Source organism: Protopterus annectens, chromosome 3.part0 (genome assembly GCF_019279795.1).
Source record: "Protopterus annectens isolate FY-2018-M chromosome 3.part0, PAN1.0, whole genome shotgun sequence".
Classification (NCBI taxonomy): domain Eukaryota; kingdom Metazoa; phylum Chordata; order Ceratodontiformes; family Protopteridae; genus Protopterus; species Protopterus annectens.
The window spans coordinates 841473666-841494201 of record NC_056731.1 but is presented as its reverse complement, the minus strand read 5'-3'; the positions used below and the strand labels follow the sequence as shown (position 1 = coordinate 841494201).

The 20536-nt window shown below is 35.7% G+C and overlaps 1 long non-coding RNA gene across 1 annotated transcript in view; it reads right to left on the bottom strand.

Annotated features, from left to right (window-relative positions):
* Positions 1-13088: 13088 nt before the first annotated feature.
* Positions 13089-20536, bottom strand: part of LOC122796582 — a 1807408-nt gene continuing 1799960 nt past the window's right edge. Inside the window, exon 5 of the long non-coding RNA XR_006363989.1 lies at positions 13089-13201. This is a non-coding gene — a long non-coding RNA (uncharacterized LOC122796582). The remainder of the gene's footprint in view (positions 13202-20536) is intronic.

The window sequence follows — 20536 nt, the reverse complement described above, 5'->3', positions numbered from 1 at the left end:
GCTGATATCACTGATTGTTTTTCTGTGTGACCTTTTTACTCATTGTTTTAGTTTGATTGTTGGGATCTTTTGCAGACACTCAAATGGTTATGGATATCAGCTGGTCACGACAACTCTGTGTTTCTAAAGATTAGCCAAATGTTCTGCTTATGATGTGCTGATGATGCCATAAGAAGGCTGAAACACGCATGCCCACAGCTAGTGGGGTTTGACTTTATTGGCCTGAATTTGTCCATAAATAGACTTAAAATAAAAAAGGTCATGGACATTCAGAATTGCCTGATGTTCTTAAAGGGTCATTTGCATATATCCCATGCTGCCACTAATACAAGATGTTTAAGGATCACACACTGGAAAGTGTAGCCTTGCTAGATTTTTCTTTTGGTTTTATATCACAATAAAACTCACTGCACAAAAATCCTGGAAAAGAGAGGAGCTATGAGACATCTCTGATCATGTCTTCCACTGGACTAAATGACTAAATTATTAAGGAACAAGAGCATATCCTTTTCTTTGGGAAACAACCCTATAGCATCTACATTTAGAAAACTGAGGTTGTCAGGCAACTGCACAATTACTACTTGTTTCCTTTTGTGGAGAGGAAAAGTAGGGCCAGTGCATTAAACACTCTACACATGTACACATGCATGAGTTATACTAACAAATATGTGTATTTACACTTCTTCAGTCAATACCTGGAACTGACAAAAAAATGCAGATTGCAGAAACCTTACTAAGCAACACTGCAACCTTGTTAATGGTTAACAAATCATCTATAAAAATATTACGTGGCACATGATCCCTGTGCAACGTGAAGCAAATGCAGTTCATGCAATGCAGAGAAACACCAACGCAATGATGAAAATGCTGTGCCATAGAGTTCATATGATTCATAACTGCACAAATCCAACTACCACACAAATCATCTTCTTCTTGCTAATTTCTCCAAGGACAAGAGGAAAATTCTGCAAGATGAATCACGTAAACTTAATATACTTGTGCTAACAGTGTTGCAGATCAATAGCTCACTGGATGTTAGTATTGAACAATCTGCAATGTTATAGTGCAGAGAGGAAATCTGTGAGGAATAGGTGCAGTTTTGTCAGTCTGGATGTCCAGGTATTCCCATATTCCTACACAGTGGAAAGTACCACTCTACAGCAGGTATAGGACATGTCATATAGCTCTGGCCACTATTGAGCAATAGGGATGGACTCAATTCCACTGAGTGCAAAGCTGCCCACAGCACTCTGCACCCTAAATGGAGGGATGTTTCAGCAGTAAGCTGCAGGTACAGTCATCTGCATCTGAGATACTGCATGCTGTGGCATGAGGGCAAGTATACAACCTCTCTAATGCCCTCCCTGGAATGCCTCACAAACATGCAGGTATTCCATAGGGTTGCAGGTCCACAGATGAAGTTAAACTATACTAGAGTCAAAGCCACACTGAATCTATACAGGATGTCACATATCTTAGGGAACGGATATGATTCTATAGACGTCTAGTTCCTGAGTGTTGCAGACAACAACAACATGAATGCTTGTGTGTGATATTTTGACAATGCTTATAAGACTAATATTTTGAAAATTAATAACCCAGTTAACACATAGAAGTAAGTCCATGAGCTGTTAACAATCTGCTTTTCATGGTCAATAGTTTGAGTCTCTCAGTCTGGTTTTGCCCACTGTTTGACTGCAAGCAAGCCATTTAACCTGACAGTGTTCTAGGCTAATTAGGATAAGCTCGTAAATGGTCTTCAGGAATGCAGCCTTTTAGCCATTCTCATAGGAGATGATACCACATGGGCACATTATAGGATAGATGCAGAGCACAACAGTGCAAGGGGCTTGGCATTATCAAATCTTGCTGTTTATATACATATATATATATATATATATATATATATATATATATATATATATATATATATGTGTGTGTGTGTGTGTGTGTGTGTGTGTGTGTGTGTGTGTGTGTGTACGCATGTGTGTAAGGGATGACAGAAACATATAGTATATCAATGATGAGCATGTAAATGTAGACATGCAGCATGTATGCCATCACTTCCTCAGTTGATGCTCCCTACCTGTTACAGATGTAAATGATGAACCCAGTCTGGTACCCCCATATATGTGTGAGGAGCAGTATAACCATTCCTACAGCCATTAATGAACAGTGTAACTGTACATACAGCCATTAATGAACAGTGTAACTGTAACTACAGCCATTAATTAACAGTGTAACTGTACATATAGCCATTAATTAACATTATAACAATGATTACATCCACTGAGGAACAGTCCAACAGTACTTACAGCCAAAGCTGGGCAGAGACTAAGAAATTGTTATGGTACAGATGCTTAAGATACCTATGGAAGGCAGCTGCAATAAAACCCAAACAAAGTCACATGAAAATATTCCTTAAATGTGTCAAGCTGAATAATATGATGACATGCAGGCAGGAGGGAGCATGTTACCTTATCAGACGCCTTTTTGTAAATCCTGTTCCATTCAGACCAGAAGCATTAAATGCCAGCATCAGCCAGTGATTTGGTTCTTAGTATTCTTTCTCTAGTTTTACTGTAAAAAAGGACAATTTTCTTTATAGATGGTTTTGAGGACACAGAAGTGAAGGCGTTTGGAGTTTGGTATTATTTGCACTTTTTATACATGCAATTCAGCTTTAATGTTTTCTGTAGTAAAATACTGTAAATGGAGAAGGTGGTGGCATATTTCCATTATGGTGGATCTTGTCCTTTCTCCAGACTTGTATAACTATATAGTTATATTTAGGTAAAGGGACATGCCAGTTGAATCCCTCCAACATGTGTGTGTGTGTGTGTGTGTGTGTGTGTGTGTGTGTGTGTGTGTGTGTGAGAGATGTGTGTAAAGGATTTTGTACTCTCTGCAAATTTATTTTATTTCTGTGGGTTATTTTTTGATGATACTGAATTTTATAATTTTATGTATTGGGTTACATAATTTTGTTCTTACATAGAACCTCAAGTTTGACACATTTCAAGTACGGGGTACTTTTAAGTAAGCTAGTGTTTGCCAGTTGCAACCCACACATTTAACACAGACTAAAGTGACATAATCTGGAATTGATCCTAAAAAGTTGAAAAGCATAGAGTATAGTGACTAGCATGAATGTTGCTTGTGAGAATGAATCTATCAGAGTTAATCCTCAATCTTAGAATAAAGCCATACATTGCAAGATACCCTTCATAACATCTGATGAACACAGTATGCAGTGAGTATATGCTGTGTTCTGTACATCAGCTGCAACATAGATTGTAGAGGAGCAAGTATTGCCATGTAGCAATTCTAACTGTGCAACATTTACATGCACACAAAAATACAGTTGCATATGGGCATGTGCATATCTATATCTATCTCTGTCTCTCTCGCTCTCTCTCTCTCTCTCTCTATATATATATATATATATATATATTTATATATATATATACACACACACACACACACACACATACACATATATATATATATATATATATATATATATATATATATATATATATATATATATATATATATATATACAAAAATAAACACTGCAATGGCAGGGATCCACACCACGAAAATATTTATTAGATAGTTGTACACGATTGAGCGCTTTTTCCCTGCTACCAGGGATTTCATCAGAATCTACATCCATTCCCATTTTCCCCTATAAATACTTAAATTACATCATGATGTTACAAATTGCTAAATTGATAGGTGAATTTAAAGTGCAAAGTGCATTAAAACCATGTTGAAAAACATATAAATATACACACTTAAATAAAAACTTGTAAAAACTTATAAAATACAATTACATTGTTACAGTAAAGGATATGATTTATAAGTTTGAAGCAAAAGTGTTTGACATAAAGAAATTGCAGTTAGAAAATGGATATCTGTCTGAATGTTTGACTAAGAAAATTATACCCAAGGGTCTTAGAATTTACAAATTTCCTTTTGGGCTAGATTATGATGATATCTTAATAGTAGAATTTAAAGAAATGTTTGACAGATATGGCATGGAACTAATAGGGAAAATAATAACACACAATGATAAAAAGCTTAGCAAATTGATAGGTGAAGCAGAAATTTTGGATGGAAAAATTAAAAATGACCTGTTTTTCACTGAATATGAAAGAGTTTACTATAGGAAATTAGACAGCGTAGATTTCAAATGTAATAGAATATTTGAAACCAAATGTAATAAAATGAAGACGGACTTAGATGAATATAAGGAAAATAGGGCATATGTTATTAAGAGAGATGGAATAGGGAAATCTAACAGAAATAATCAGAACAAGAACTTTAATGGGCAAAGAAAAATGCATAGAACAGAACCAAATAGGAATTTCTACAACAAAGAAAAAATTAATAAAGATATAAGTGAATTTCCGACTTTTCAGTACCAACAAGAATGGGATGTGGGGCTAGAGCAGGAAAGGGAACAATGGACAACAGGATGGAACAGAAGGAACAGGAACAGGAATTAAGGGAGAATGAACAGATACTAGAAAATTGAGTTGTTAATACTATGAATGGATATCATATTTATAACTATGCGGGGATAGAATTAACACCTGAACACTTTGAATTATGTATGAAAGGGTTAAAATTCATCCTAACAAAGTTTTTTGATTACACCAACACTATTATAGAATTAAAACTGTTCCTGAGAAAGTTAAATTTGGCCTACATGTTTCATGATAGAACTAAAGCTGAAAGAAAAGGAAAAAATATTAATTTGGAACCTAGCAATAAAAGTGTGTACAATCCACCTTTAGACCCAACTTTAAATGTCTTAGAAAAAGCAATTATGGAGGACATTTATAAATTAAAAAGTAAGGAGAAGCCTACCTTGGTAAATAGAAATCTGACTTACAAACAAAATGAAGTTCTGCATAATCTTAAGAAAGATATAACTATAAGAGTTATGCGACCGGACAAAGGAGGAGGGATGGTTTTCTTTGACACACTGGAATATTCCCCAAAAATCTTTGAAATGTTGAACGACTCAGACACATATCAACCAGCATCCCTTAATGAGATAAATATTAGTAACAAAAGAATAGATTACTACTTGGAAGATTACCTCTTAGAGGAAAGAATAACAGGAGAAACTTATAAATACTTAAAAGTCATAAACCCAAAAGTAGCCACTATATCTGGGATACCAAAGACCCACAAACATTTGGAAAATTTAAGTTTCAGACCAATTGTGGATGGACGAGAGTCAAAAACATACCCTTTTGGAGCAACTATAGATAAGTGGCTGAAGCAACAGGTTTTCAATAGTTATCACATAATCAAAGATTCATGGGACTTTCTGGGAAGAATTAAGGAAGAAATGTGGGACAAGGATGTAATATTCGTAACGATAGATGCAGTGGAATTATTTACATCCATTCCTAAACAGGAGGGATTAGACATGTTTAGAGATTGTTTACATAAGAACACAACACTGGACATAGATAAACAAAATTTAATAATGGAATTTATGGAAATTGCTTTAGATTTTAACTACATTTTTTTGATGGAGAATACTACAAGCAACATAGAGGTGTAGCAATGTGTGCTTCTTGCGCCCCAGTATTTGCAGACTTGGTGATGTTACACTGGGTGCAAAATCATGTGTTTAATAGTGTTTTTTTTTCAATATATGAGACTTTACGTTAGATTTTTGGATGATATTTTTATTTTATGGAAGGGCCCTAAAAGTATCATTAAGGATCTGGTAGAGTATCTCAATACCAGTACAAGATTTTTAAAGTTCACATACGTATACAACACAAAAGGTATAAACTACTTGGATACATACATAGACAAGGACACAAGTAGTTTTAAATCTAAGATATATAGAAAGCCATCTTTCAGCAACTCATACTTGCAATATTCCAGTGACCACCCAGTTAAACAAAAGCACAGTATTGTCAAGGGACAATTAATCAGGGTGGCACGGATGACCTCAAAAAAGGAAGACTTACAAGAGGAATTAAGAAAAGTAGCTCAAATGTTTCAAGAGAGAGTGTACTCGGTAAAAATAATAAATGAATATGTGGAATGCATTCAAGGAGAATGGGGTAAAAAATATAAGCCACTTCTAGGTAACATCTATGGTTTGAGAAAAGACAGTGGAATAAATAACATTGAAAATAATGATAAGAACTATGAAAGAGCTATGATAGTTCCATTTGGAGGTTATGTAAGAGAGGTAGAGAAAATTATAACAAAGAATTGGGCTATTTTGAGGAATAACCCCAAGTTGTGGAATATAGGGGGTCATAAACCCAATTTTATATACAAAGTTGGTGCAAACTTGAAAAAGAATTTTGAAATGCATAGTAAGTTGAATTACAAATACGGAACTACAAAATGTGGCAATTGTCCACAATGTAAATATATATGTACAGAACAAAACATAAAAATCAACAATTATTTACAAAATGTGGTGAAACCAGAAAGAGGGAATTGTCAAACCACTGGTGTCATTTATGTGGCTATGTGTGAATCCTGCTCTAGTTTTTACATAGGCAAAACTGAGAGAAAGTTGAAAGATAGAATATATGAACACACATACCAGATAAACACACACAACTCCAATAATGCTCTATATAGGCATATTAGTAGTTCTCAGGGCTGTAAAGATTTTAGATTTACAATTTTAGAAAAGGTATCAAAAAATCCAAGGGGTGGGGACTACAGAACATACATAGAAGAAAGAGAAACTAAATGGCAAATAAGATTACAAGCAAGCCTACCCCGGGTCTAAATGAAATCATTAGCATAAAGCCTATATTAAATAGAAAAGTGGAATTTACAAAATGAAAGTGGATGTTTTATGGGAACATATGGAATTAATAACAATGTAATTGTATTTTATAAGTTTTTACAAGTTTTTATTTAAGTGTGTATATTTATATGTTTTTAACATGGTTTTAATGCACTTTGCACTTTAAATTCACCTATCAATTTAGTAATTTGTGACATCATGATGTAATTTAAGTATGTATAGGGGAAAATGGGAATGGATGTAAATTCTGATGAAATCCCTGGTAGCAGGGGAAAAAGCGCTCAATTGTGTATAACTATCTAATAAATATTTTCGTGGTGTGGATCCCTGCCATTGCAGTGTTTATTTTTGTTTTTATTAGTGGACTTGACACTGTTTGGCTCTTTTGTAAGTTCTTGGTTGATATATATATATATATATATATATATATATATATATATATATATATATTATATATATGCATATATATATATATATATATATATATATATATATATATATATATTTATGGATCTGCTTCTAATAATAAAAGCCCACTAACCTGAATATGACTTTACCAGGATGACAACACCGAACTTTTACTTTATCAAACGATCACACTGCTGAACTTTTTAACATGGTAATTATGCACGGGCCAACAAGGAAACATTACTTGATGTCAAACTCACCCAGGCAGGGGGCTATGCACCCCAGACCACCCCAACTAAATATATCAACTCTGGGAATGTATTACAGTGGGGAAAAGGGCAAATTTCTCCATGTTGGCCAAGTGCATACTTACTCTGTTAAAAAATTCAGTAGTGTGATGATTCGGTAAAGTAATAGTTTGGTGTTGTCATCTTGGTAAAATCATCTTCAGGTATGCAGGCTAGAAAAGTGAGACATATGGGGTTACGCACATATGGGACTATACGTCCTTGCATCTTTATACTATTTATGTATTAAAGCATGTTCCCTACACTAAGCACTTTCACAAACTCCTACATTAATTTAGAATAGTCATACTAGAGGGGGGTCTGTGTGCATGTGTATGGAGCCTGTACCTAGCCAATGTGATCCCCTTGCCAGCATCATAGCGATTCCTATTGTGTTGATTTGTAGACAAAACAGTTCAGCTACCCTGAGGTGCAAGTTACAACATAATTACCTCTAAAGAATGAAGCAGGGGCTACAGTGATGCAAAGCCTGATGATAATGATGCTGATGCAGTCTGCAGCTCTTCACACAGTATGAACAGCAGTGTTAGAGGCTGCCCATCTGTAGACTGTCAAGTGTTCTTGTAATTGTCCAAGGTCTGTCAGGTTAGAATCAAGAAGCAGGTAAAAGGAATGGTGATTAATATGATCAAAGTTTATGAGTTGTATATTTTGCTTGGTTTCCGGGTGAGTTGATCTGAGACACTTAGCTGTATTTATAGTGCATATTTTATTATTGAATTATTATAGCAATAACCCACGCCTGGGTGTGGGTAATGCTGAATTTACCCACGGTTGGTGTGGTTTGGTCACGAGGGCGAAGCCCGAGTGGCCAAACAAAGCCAACCGTGGGTAAATCCAACATTACCCACACCCAGAAGTGGGTTATTATATATAATGACATTATTTAAGAAAAAAAATAATTGCTTTTCTTAAATAATGGCATTGTATAATGCCTTCTTGCTGCCCTTCCGCAGCTGTCTGGTATTCCGCGGCAGTTCTGATGTACTGCGCATGCATATGCCTATGCAGTACATCAGAGCTGTGGGCAAAAGCAACGGAGAAAGCAAGATCTCCATTGCTTTTTACTGTTTCGCTATGTTAAATGGGTTTAGCATAGCGAGACAGCTTTAAAAAAAGCAACGGAGAATCTCCGTTGCTTATTTTAAAGCTGTCTCGCTATGTTAAACCCATTTAAGATAGCGAGACAGTTTTGAAAAAAGCAATGGAGAAAGCAAGATCTCCGTTGCTTTTTACAAACTGTTTCGCTATGTTAAATGGGTTTAACATAGCGAGACAGGTTTAAAATAAGCAACGGAGATCTCCGTTGCTTATTTTAAAGCTGTCTCGCTATGTTAAACCCATTTAACATAGCAAGACAGGTTTAAAAAAAAAAAGCAACGGAGCAAGCAAGATCTCTGCTGCTTTTTACACACTGTCTCGCTATGTTAAAGGAGTTTAACATAGCGAGACATCTTTAAAAAAAGCAACGGAGATCTTCGTTGCTTTTTAAACCTGTCTCGCTATGTTAAACTCCTTTAACATAGCAAGATAGTGTTTTAAAAAAGACTTATACAAATGGAAAAAGTCCGGGCGACTGAACCTTTTTCCATTAGTATAAGTCGATTTACAACGTGCATGCTGACCAAGCAGCGTGCACGTTTTGGAATATTAATGGGGGGTCATGGTATAATTTTAATTTGGACATTATAAATATTTTCTACTCAATTTATATTTATTATTTGGATTATTTTTATTTAGAAAGTTTATGGAATCTTACAGTTTTATATTCAGTATTCAGTAGTTATTGCTTTTATTCACTTGTATATCATGTACTCTTTCATGCTTTATGTAAACCTTAAAGTGTTCAAACAGTGTCTACTAGAGGTACTTTGCCACATTTGCTTTCTGCCACTTGCTCAAAAAAAGCAAGCATTCAAACTCCCACTTGTCTGAGCACCTGTTTTCTGCACAGCCTTCCCAACACCTGACCCTATAAAACTGTACATCAAACCAAAACCTGACTCTAGCCTTAAAGCTCTCACCCAGTTCCCAGCAGTCCTTAATCCCTTACTGTAAAACTCCACTGCTCCTCCCTAAACCTACATTCTCTGATTGCTTCCAAAAGCTAAAACTCCCTTCCTGCTCCCTAAACCTATAAATCCCTCCCTCGTCCCAAATCCTAAAACTCCATTCCTGCTACCTAAACGTATAACTTCCTTCCCTCTCCCTAGCCCTAAAATTTCTCTGCTGTCCCCTAACTATAAAATTCTCATCCTGCTGTCCCCTAACCATAAAAATCCTCCTCCTGCACTGTAGCCCTAAAATCCCCCTTATGCTCCCTCCCCATGGCTGTTGCACTTACCTCGCTTGAACTCAAATAACATGGTCAGGTAAGGAGCAGCAGCTGCTTGCCTGAACTCATACTTGAGTTTGAGCATGAACGCTAGTCTATATGAGCTATAAGGTGGCTGGGTCCCTGGCTTCCAGACAGGGGTGTTTGAGCACTTGCGACTCATGCACTTATTGCAGAACCATTCAGACAAGTATTTAAATCAAGTTAGGATGATTAGGGAATATAGACATGCATGTATATGTATATCAGTCTATATAGGCATATATAGACAGATACACGTGCGCACATGGGCGTTTACACACACACACACACACACACACACACACACACACACACACACACACACACACACACACACACACACACACACACACATACTTATTGCAGAACCATTCAGACAAGTATTTAAATCAAGTGGTCCTAATATAGAGCCTTGGGGAACATCAGTAGAGATGTGAAGATATGGAGATAAGGAGTTTTGCCGTTTAACTGCCTGTTGTCTTTCTGACAGGTAGCTGGTAAAACAGTTAAGAGAGGGAAGTGAGAGACCAGTTTTTGAGAGCTGATTTAGAAAAAGCAAGTGAGAGACTGTATCAAAAACTTTTGATATGTCTAGAAATAGGGTGGAGACAGTTTTACCAGAGTCTCAGGCTTTGTTGACTGAGTCCATGAAAGATATTAAGGCAGTTGTGGTACTGTGAGATGGTCTGAACCCATATTGATTAGATGATAGGATTTGGTTGTTCAGGATAAAATTAAGACGTTGTATGTGTACACACTTTTCAAAGAGATTAGAGATAGGTGGCAGAATGGATATAGGATGACAGTCGGAGATATCTGGTTGAGCTGCTGCCTTTGTGAAGGGGTATAATAAAAGCTTTTTTTTCCACATTTTTGGGACATGTGATTCTTGGCTAGATCTGTTAATTAATATACTAACAGGGTAGGTGATGGCTGCACCATTAAAGATCTACCGTAGGTAGGTTATCTGCTGCATTAGAGCTAGGTTTTAGTTTGAGGAGTAACCTTTTATTGTAGAAGTCGAAATGGGATTAAGTGAGAATGTAGGTGAAACATTGTTGGCTGGTTCATTGGGATGAAGTGAAGTTATAGAAGAAGGGGGCAGGGAGGGAGGGAGGGGATGATAGTATTAATCCAGCATAATGTATGTTAGAATGAGGTTGTGTAAAGTTAGCAGTGATATTTGCTATATAATTTATGAAGTGAGAGTTAAAGAGGCTTGCTATGTTGTGATGTTTTGTCTGCATGTGGACATGGGTTGCTTTTTGTGCCTGGGTTTAAGAATGATGTTACAGATGACCAGAATTTATTGGGGTTCTGCTTATTTATTTAAAGAAGTAACTGAGACCAGAAAACTTCTTAAGTGGTTGTTACTTGTGTGATAATGCGCAAAAGGTCAATTGTACACTGATCAATAGAGGTTGCTGCAAGGAGGTACTCTTCCATCCACTGAGGTACAATTTACTATCAACATCTCACCATTTCAAAGGTTGAGTGTACTTATCACCACAACCTTTCCTTGAAAGTCAGCATGCCAAATACCAGCATGCACAAGCATTGGACTGAACACTGAAACTCCCTAATGCTCTGGACCCTGGAACAAGTGCTAACATGGATCCAGACGGGCGGCAAGTTTGGACATTTGGTAATGTCAATATTTGACATTCTGACTGTTGACATGCAGGATTTACATGCTTGGCTTGATCTTCAGAGCAGTGAGTTTTTTCATGGTAAACCATGCAGATGTTCATATTAAGAAGGGGTACAGGAATTGCAACTAAATGGAGGGAGGGGTGCTGTGTGGACTTTGCCCTCCAACAAAAGTACTTTGTTTCTGACTTGGCCAAATGCCATTTTGAATAGAATGTTTAATTTGCAAAGGCATTTAAATAATATTTCTTGATATGGTTTACCTAGATAAAGTGTTCAGAGATTACAACTTGATATTTATGCATGTGATTTCTTTAAAATGTGGAATATACATTTGTCAAATGTTCACATGACATGAGTGAGTAGTTTTATCTGTTCTTTGTATATACTCTAAAATTTATTGACTGACCTTAAAAAGTATGTTTAACAAATTTCCAGAATAATGTTTTCATTCTTTTTCAGCACAAAACAAGCATTAAATACATCTTCAAAAAATGACAGTAACTAAGTGGTGGTCATTCTGATAATCACTTTATTTGCATTTGCTATAATCATTTATGATTATTTAATGGGTTTCTTGAATCTTTATATATCAAAATATTAAATATTAGCCTGTTTGCAAATAGTTTTATATGAATTCAGGGCAATTACTCTGGTAATTCAGCTCAGCTTATTTGCTACAGTTGGGAAACTGAATAGAGCATCACAGACCTTAACTGATTCTGCGATTCTGTGTCCTCTTCAGAAACAGTGTATGCTAAACATGAGTAAATCTAATATAAAATATGATGGAATTTAGAAACAGTGCATGCTAAATGTATAAATCTAATATAAAACATGACGGAAAACTGCTTAACAGTTGGAACTTTATTCATATATGCTTTTGCTACAATAGTGAAAATATAGTTCCCTTCAAGGTGGTTACAATTATTGCTTGTGACAGGATGATATCCTACATTAACTGCTTCATGTTTAATATTTATAGTATTTTCTCTTACCATTGTTATTTTTCTAGTGTTCACAGTAATTCTTGAAAACTTAAAAGCATGTCATTAGATTCCCAAATCACCACTCTTTCACTGAAAAAAAAAACTGTTAAACAGAATTATCTCCTTAGCAGCAGTAGCAAATTCTCTATAAAATTTGATGGAAAGAAAAAGTCCCTTTATTATATTAGGAATCACTGAAATAAAGAGTAACCCCTAGCCATTGAGATGTGCACTTTCATAAATGTATGTCCACTTTCACTGAATTATTCATTTTATTACTATTTTTATTATTCATTTCCTAAAATATGATGACCTCTCAGCATCAGTTCTGTATTTACATTTTACCACTCATGTTTAATCTAAGTTTCGGTATTATTAATTATTCTTTTATCTTAATCTATCCATTAAGGTCCACTGCTATTTTTATTATTTTCACCTTGAATAATAATGATGATAATAATAATAATAATAATAATAATAATTATTATTATTATTATTATTATCATCATCACTATTATTATATTAGCCTTAACATGATGAGCTTCATTTATGTTTTTACTTACCTTAGCAGTCCTTTTCTAATTAGTTCAGTTTTCTTTCTTTATTTTGGCTTTTCCCTTTAGTCTTGATTTTGAAATACCACAGATGAGAAATCAGGAATCAGGCAAGCTGTATTATTCTATAAAATACACAAAATGCCCACGATTATTTACCATGTTTTGTACAGCTGTCATATCAGAAATGTTGTCCATCTCCCATTTCTGCATCAGAAGATGTTCCCATAATAAAAATCAAAATAAGCTTTATATACTGACTTCTTAAATCCATGTCTGCCAGCTGACCATAATCCCCAGAAGGCAAATGATTCTAATTCACTAGAAACAACCAGAAATGCTGAGTCCTCTGTTTTTGGCTCCTCAGCGTGGGAATTAATGAAAACTGTCTCTGTTGCATTCCCTTTTAACTGTACCCTCAGTGTACTTGCTGTTGTTTACATCATAAAAAGCCTCAAGCACGGTTATGTCTTATACGATGGAATAGTAACACGAAAAAAAGTTCTGGTCGTCTGCTGCAACAATGAATGTTTCCTCTACTTTGCCATCAGAATTAAGTGACACTGGAAATGGTATTTACAGTATCTGTCATTTTATTTCCAATATACACTATTATCTCTTTCCTAGCAGTAATCCATAAATTTCCTACTACAGAGTCAGACATTCAGTTCCATTTCTTCTAAACTGTCGCTGCCTCATTAAGGAAAAGCATTAGTAAAAGCCCATTTAAAAAGCCATCTCTTCTACCCAGAATAGGGAGGGACAGTTTTAAGTTAACAGGACTCACCCTTCAGTCAAACTAGCATAGCTTTCTGCTGAAGTGGATGCACCAAAAAACACACAAAGTGCAATACTTTGCTCTATGATGTCACCAAAATGTTACAGCACAGTAACTATTCAAGTTGTTTTGTCTCCTTATCTATTAACATTTATCTTTAACTCCATTCTCCTAAATTGTATCATGGCTGTTACCATGAAAAGCGCACGTAATCGAATATGTGAACTATTAACAAATAGAGCTGAGAATAAACCTTGTAGCATGAATAAAACACTGATCTGCCACAGATGCTCCTCAAAATGTATTACCGCACCCCTTGGCAAGCAACAAATGTCAGTTAACTTCATTTGCTGACTAAGAATAATTTTAGCAAATAAATACAGAAATGGTCAAGTAAACAAATCATAGTATGGTTACACTGCATGTGCTCCACTAAGGATTCAAATATGGATTTAATCAGCATAATTGCATTTTTCCTGTAATAAACAGCTCTGTCAAAATGGCTACAAATGAGCAAATTAATTTCCTAAAACAAAATATGGCATACATATGGTATCAATATGTGAAAACACACTTAATCCCAATTATAACATAATCCTGTGAGAGACAGTCTGGTTCCAGTTGTAGGAGTGCATGCCTATTTTATTTTTCATGAACGTCTGCTCACTTCTCATGTATTATAAATGGAATGGAAGTTTTTTTTAGTTTCATTAGCCATTAAACCAAAACAGAATCCTACAAATGCAATATTTTCAACAATGTTTGATGTAAAATAGTTTGCAGGGGAGAAAAAATAATTGAAGAAAATAATTAGGCAAATGCAAGGGGCATGCATTATCTTCCTGATGAAAGTAAACATTATCTAAGTTAATTATATTTTTGCTTACCAGATAAGTGCTTTGGCATTATGATATTTTAACCACAACAAATCATTCTGAAAAATAACAATATACAGAATTCTGGAGTTGAAATCGGTTAATCATTTCCAGCATTTTTCTTTTGCCCATTGTAGGACAACAATGAGTAAAAAATGTGGCTTATAAACTGACAAGTGTGGTGAGAAGTGACTGTCTTTGCAAGTGAATGACTGCTTAGATTATTCCAAAGACTATAAAAGCTTGAAAAAGTAATTTGTACCATCAGGTGATTTATGATATGGGGTTCCATATTAAAATATGTAGGTCATTCATATGGGAGGCATTTAGCATAATGGATAGGGTGGTGAGTTTGGTAGGCACTCCCAAAAGGAATGCAAGAAAGTGGTGTGAGACTGGGCTAGTTTGAGAATAAACGTCAGTGTTCCCCAACACCCCCCCCCCCCCAAGGTATAACATGCAAAAGGATACTGAGTCCATTGATGATTTATGTGAGAGTGCAGGAAAGCAAACTGTGAGCAAATCAGTATTAAGGATGCCTGGGTGGGAGTGGGAGGACTGAAATAATAAAGAAAGATGATCAGTACAAGAGAACAAGAGATGGAGTTAAAAGTCATTGGCAGAACATTGTAATCTAGCATGCAGGCAACATTAATGAGAGGCTGGGTGCAATGACAGACACATAGTATCTGCTGCTATGGTTAGGGGGTCTTCAGGTTTAGGAGTCCAACAGAGACACTTTGAGAGAAGATTTATGTGTTTAATGTTTGCCAGACCTGCCTTGGATATGAGATGAAATGTTTTTATAGCTGATTATTATTTTGGCACTTGCAGTATTACACATGACAGTGATAAGACAGCAAAGGCAGCAAATCTAAATAACCAGAGCTGCCCAAGAGTAAAGGAAATCGTGGTTGTTTTTGTAAATCTGTTACTCTATTATAGAGGGAAATTATTTGTATCTTCTGCCTGTATTTATGCTTTTTTAATGATCTCAAGTTCCTACACCTCCTTAAAACATCCTGTTTGTTAACTACTCTAAATTATGAACAGATATCACATTCCCTCTTGCTCTTGTTCATGAATCAATATGGTCTAAGAAGGATCAGTTAACTTAGCAGGCTAAAGAAGAAGTAAATAGACTAAATAAAATATACTTTAGTACTAAAACAGGGCAGTGCTTTTATAGGTTTCCATGACAGAATTCGACTTATATAACTGGCACTGACTCAAGAGTTGTGATGTGATGCACTAGCATTTCTTCTATAAATGAATAAAAAGTTCTGTAAGTAAAGATGCTGACAAGTTTGTATTAAAGTAAAAGTAAATCAGAGGCAAGAGACTACCATCGGGAAGGCTAATGACAGCATTAAGGCCGATCAGCAAACATAATTCTGCATTTAGCTCCCACACAATAAAGTATACTCCAGAAAGGGATATAGTATTGTGGTACTTATTTATTTATATATAATTGCGGGCTTTTCTTTTCATATGTCTTGATACCATCAATTCCTTCAAGTACTGCATTCACAACCACCATTTTAGTAGAGTTCTGTCTATATGCACCATGACAGGACAACCCAGGGTGAAAATCTCACATACAGTAACTGAATTATAAGGGTTAAACAGAAGTTCCTTGGGGAGCATTCTCAGTGGGAACTGCTGTGGAGACCCTGACCTTAACCTTTTGCATCATCTAACAGTCGATGGATGCACATGCTCCTGAGCTGGCCCCTCCCCCACATGGGGGACCACTGACTGGCCTCAGTCTGTATAGGGCAAAGTCGGGGAACTAGCCTTCTACATAACAGATCCAGTTGCCATGTAAAAATGCGTTCACTGTAAAAAACAAGACACATGAGTATATGGCTCAGTCTGCTATTTTCTGCTTGTTAGGATCAGGTGAAAGAAGACAATCCAGAAACACAAATATGAGATTCATTCATTGATTGATTGGTTGATGAATATATGTCAGTAAACTCAAATAAGCAAGGCCTGCTATGTCATAGCATATTTATTTATTATTGTTTAGTTTTGTTTTCCGACCAGGAGGTCCAGGTAGGTAGAGGTTATTCAAGGTGTTAAAGCCCCGGGCAAAAACAAGTTTACTAAGAAAAAGTCCACAAGATAAACAATAATTTCCATAGATACAGACCATAGCCTGCATACCGAAGTAAATCTGGGTCCTGTGATAATGGAGAAACAAGAATAGACATAAATGAAAAATTAAACTCATATTTTCAAAAAAGCATGAATACTGGTTCATGGATATCTGTGTACACACACACACACACACACACACACACACACACACACACACACACACACACACACACACACACACACACACACACACACACACACACACAGGTACTGAGATTCAGACTACAGTTTCTTGGAGAATTCCCCTTACTCTGAGATATAAAGGAAGCAGCAGTGTGTGGGGGCACAGCCACCTACATTAATGGTGTCTATGAGTAAACTCATGTCCCGTAAACATTTTAAAAGCATTAACGTGTTTTAGTTTTTGCAATTACACTTAGAAGTCACTTCTCTAAGAAACAAACTTTGGTTTGGTGACTGTAATGCAGCTAAAGAAAGCATGTATGTATTAACAGTAAATAAATAAATCCTGATGCACTTTACAATTGCCCTGTAACCTTATTATCTAACTAATGCCTTCTGTAAATAGTCTCAGTGGTACTAAAAGTGACATCAGGCCCACCCTAGCATGCCCCCCTTTACAGGTAAACAGGCATATGCTTTCTAATTCTTCTTGTATTCCCAATCAGCTCCTCTTGCCATCAAGGCCATGAGGAGATGGGTAATCTGGCTTGTCAAAGCTTCTAACCAATACCCCACAGAGCCAACAATGACAACAGCTATAAATATAGTGTGCATGGATGCTGGGAGAAATCACAAGTACCAAAGGCAAGGTGGAAAAAAAAGCCACATCATGTAATATAAGATCCAGTTGACTTTATGAAAGGAAAAAGGTGAGGGAATGCATATAAGAGAAGGAGGAATGCTTATGCATAACTAGGTGTCTGATAGTTGTAAGCACTGAGACTGAGATGATAGAACATGAGTGAAAACAAATGAGATTCTTCAGTAATAATGACGTGAGACAGAGGAAGACTGTATTACTGTGGTAAATGAGAACAGCTAATAAGAGATGGAGTAGATGAAGACAGATATATAAACCCATACTTAAAGTAGCTGTTAAGGTCAAATGAGATCTAAAGCATGTTTTGTTTGTCTGAGTTTTCTGTCATAAAAGGAAGTTTATTTAAGTGTTCTGCTGTATAGACACCATAGATTTTCTAGCCAATATACATGTCCTCTGCAAAACAGCAGGAATTCTAGATGGTCAAAGACTTTAAAGACTTATTTATTTATTTATTGCATTAATTTACTGGGAAAATCCAACTGGACAGAAAGCTCATTTTCAGCAGAGGCCTGAGGGAGAAAATCTACAGCACAGCAAAGATTTCATTTTACATGGTATCAGGGCAATAATGCTCATCTGTTTTATAGGATATGGGCTATACCACAAAGCAGAAATATCGTTTTCAGTGGATTCAAACACTGCATGGAAAGAAGAATATTTTATATGGCAGTTTATTTCCAGCAATATTTATAAAGGTGGAAGATTTACATTCACTTATCAAAAAAGACCCTTTCACGGGCAGGAAAATAAACACATCATCCAGTACAGCAGTAATCTGTAGAGGATATTAAAATGGACAAAACTAAGACACCCGCATACTACATTTAATGCCTTGCAAGTCATCTGCTGCGCTAATGTTATACTTTGCACTTGACTATAACTCTAAAACAATGAAAGATGTGCAATTAACAGGTAATGAATTGTATTAATGGGTCCAACAATGCATATAGAGGCTAAGCTAAAATGTACCATTTTATTTCCTATTTCTCAATCTGTTTCCACAGTCTAGACATGCAACCTTGCTGAATGCCTATTTGTTATCGTTGTCATAGACAAATAAAGAGAGTTAAATTGTATGTTTCTTGTACAGCTCATGATCTGATAATGTGAAGATGTTTTACAAGTAAATAGAAGTGATTTGTGTTTGCAGTTAAGCTTCATCTGTAGCATCTTTTATTTGAAATATACCTTGTAATTCTCAGCATACTCTTCCTTCAACAGGATGAAAAAACAGGCCTTGAAAACAATGCATGAACAAAGGCACATCAGAAGCTTTTCTTTATGAAGTTATAGAACCTTTGCAGTAGTTACGCTGAGATATAGTCATTAGCTTTTATTTAACTAATGATAGTCTCAATGTTAAAGATCATGTCTAAATGTGTGAAACAACCGTTATGTATGCAAACACTTTCTTATACAAAAAACAAAAGTTCGTTTCACACCTATGCATTAAAAATCCATTTTTAAAATATTGTTTTCCAACACAGAAGACTAAATGTAGTATGCCATGTTTACAGAATGAATATTCATAGGAGGGAAGGGAACGTTTACGTCCTTTTGTGTTCTAGCGCTAATAGTGCTGGACTAGTATAGGTAACTAATTATAAATGCTTCTTGTCCTCCTATGAATATTAATGCTGTAAACATGGCTTACTAGATTTAATCTTCCACATTCGGAAGAAATATTTATAACAATATACTCTTTAAAGGCTTCAAAACACACTTTTCTTTTTACACAAAAAGTGTTCACAAGCATAAAGATGCATGCAAATACTTTTTGTTTGAAAAGAAGCACATTTCACACCTTTTAACATGATCTCTAAAAGCCTGATATTTTTCATTTGTAGACTATATTAATTGCTAGTTTTGTCACAGTACAGCATAGAGGGCTAAGGCTCTCAAATATAAATTAGTTTCTTTTTGTAATACTGGGTTTGATTCCCTTACCTGTCTAATGTGTAATACTGAGCAACTCACTTAACCACATCAATTTTCTTAAGTTGCTTCTGAGCAGAAGCAGTTATATCTAAGGGTATTAGTAACTTCACAAGTGAACAGAAAATAAATAATACAGCTGCTATTGCAAAGTACTATGATACACACAGTAGGATGTAGTTTTCTGAAGCACCTGATGTGTTGTGCATTTGTAGGGCTGGCTCACGTTAACGTTGTACCATGAACCCTATTATCATCTAGCACGTGTAGCATCCTACTGTGCATCTACCCTACATACATTCTTCACACCCATGTCTTGTGCTATTATGACATTGCTGCAGATCCCTGGGCAGCATTAAAGTAAATGGTGCACAGCATTGCAGCTATTCTGTACAGACATTACCATGGAGTGCATACTTAAGCACTGATCAATGCTTGGAGTGAGGGTTATGTAGTATTTTCCCATGACTTGTACTGTAATGTAGCCAAAGTCTGAGTGATTTAATGAAAGTGCAAGTGGGTAAATACTTTATAATACTAAACTTCAGCATTGATTATTGACTGCTTTTATACTCTTGCAAACTTGTTTCTGGAAATTTCATTTAACATGTATTTTCTGTATTGAATTCTATATTATTTTTTGAGTATACACTTATCTTTTCACAATACACTGAACATGCATCAAGTATTACTTACAGATACAGTCTTGATTTCCATTTTAGTTTAACCATAGTTTAGTTTATCCTACGATAAAGGATGTTTTGCATGCAGCAGGCAGTAGTTAATACAGTCTGGTCATTTTTTTAGCATATGACACACGACTGAAAAAAAAGCTTCCTCCCGTATAGTTATTACATGTGCACTACACAGCTCTTCAAATGCCAAGGGAGAGGGTTTAGCTATTAAAGTTTTTATTGTTTTG